The following is a 1,635-nucleotide window of genomic DNA, read 5'->3' as shown; positions in this document are numbered from 1 at the left end:
CACACCTGACTCTCTCAGCTGGACCATCATTGGAGTCAATTTCTTACCATCTTGTTCCCCATATGTCTGGAGGCAGAGCTGGCCCACCCAGGCCAGGAGCACGAGGGCACCCAGTCTCTCCCCATCCCATCCAAACTTCTTTCCCAAGAGAGTTTGTTTCAGGGCTGGTGAGATAGCTCAGTGGTCTAAAGCGCCTGCTTAGGCAAGCTTAGGCAAGCATGCAGGGACCTTGGTTCGATCCCCAGCACTACATGCCATGCCAGCCCCACCCCCAGGGTGGGCTGAGCTGACCATAAAAAAAAGAAAGGAAACATAAAAAAAAAAAATGAAAAAAAAAAAAAAAAAAAAAAAAAAAAAAAAAAAAAAAAATAAAAAAAAAAAAAAAAAAAGAGAGTTTGTTTCAGATTAAAGGCCACAAAGAAAGTCACAACGACATCAATTTTAACTCCAAGCACCACTCCTTTGGTAAGAACTGGTAGCTATATTGTCTCATTCTTTCTGCTAGTCATCGGGGAAGGTACCAGAAAGCAAAACAGTACTGGGGAGAAAAAGGACCAAACCAACCAAAGATTTAAATCATTTATACAAATGGATATTTAGTCTTTGAATAATTAAGGCTATGCAATTTGTAGGATATTAAATAAGTCCCTACTCTACATTTGTGTTAGAACATGTCATTACTATCCCAGGACATTAAATTTTTATTGTGATAGTTATGGACAATTCTTCCAAAGGATTTCACTTATTGGCTAGGCTAGATATTAAAATAAAGGAAATGTTAAATTATAGAATGATATATGTTGAATATTTAATGAATTAGTCCTTCCATACTGATGGTAGGGATTCTAGAAAGAGTGCTTGTCACATACTGACACTTAATCAATTCTAGTTAATAATAATAGCTTGAGAGCAAGTGGATGCTGAGTTGGTTCACAGTCCAAATTAGAAGCACAGAGAAATCACACTCAAGGTAGAATTAGTCTAAAAAAGATCATTGACATTTATGGATGGCTCAAGGAAAGGAAAGAATATTGAAGCTTGCATCAGAGTTGGCTGCTTTGAAATCGTTAAACATGAACTTATTCATATAAATCTTGGCCATGATTTCCAGGCCCAATTATTTTTCTTTCAATAATATTTTTCATATAACTGGGAATTGTATCAGATTATTTTGGGCAACCAGTGGATGATTCTAATGCCAAAATCCATGTCACTTCTCAAAGGAAGAAGAGAAAAAGGAAATAGAGACAGAAATGATATGGGGGAAAATGAAACTCCTGACCTGAAAGGTACCTGGGATGAGTTGATGTTCTCTAAAACTGAAGAATGAATTTTAGAAACAAATGGAGGTTATGAGCATAATATACTTAGTGTAGGAAAGAAAGCTCCCGTCCAAGAGAGGGATAGGAGGGGGACCCTGAGCGGGTGGTCCCCCAGGAAGCTGTCCCTTACAGGGACTTTTATAGTGTAAAACCATGCAGGGCTAAGGTGGAGAAAATGGGAACTTGCTTAGGTGGATGGGGGGTGGGACAAAATTGTAGTCAACCAATGGGATTACAAACATCATTGTTCAGGTAAAATTGATTAAGCCCAGGACCAAATGGGGAAAGGAGTCAGTAGCAAGGGGGCATGAAT

This window comes from Octodon degus, unplaced genomic scaffold (genome assembly GCF_000260255.1).
Source record: "Octodon degus isolate 3935 unplaced genomic scaffold, OctDeg1.0 scaffold00087, whole genome shotgun sequence".
NCBI classification, from domain to species: domain Eukaryota; kingdom Metazoa; phylum Chordata; class Mammalia; order Rodentia; family Octodontidae; genus Octodon; species Octodon degus.
The sequence above is the reverse complement of the archived record's forward strand: the minus strand, read 5'-3'. Positions refer to the sequence as shown.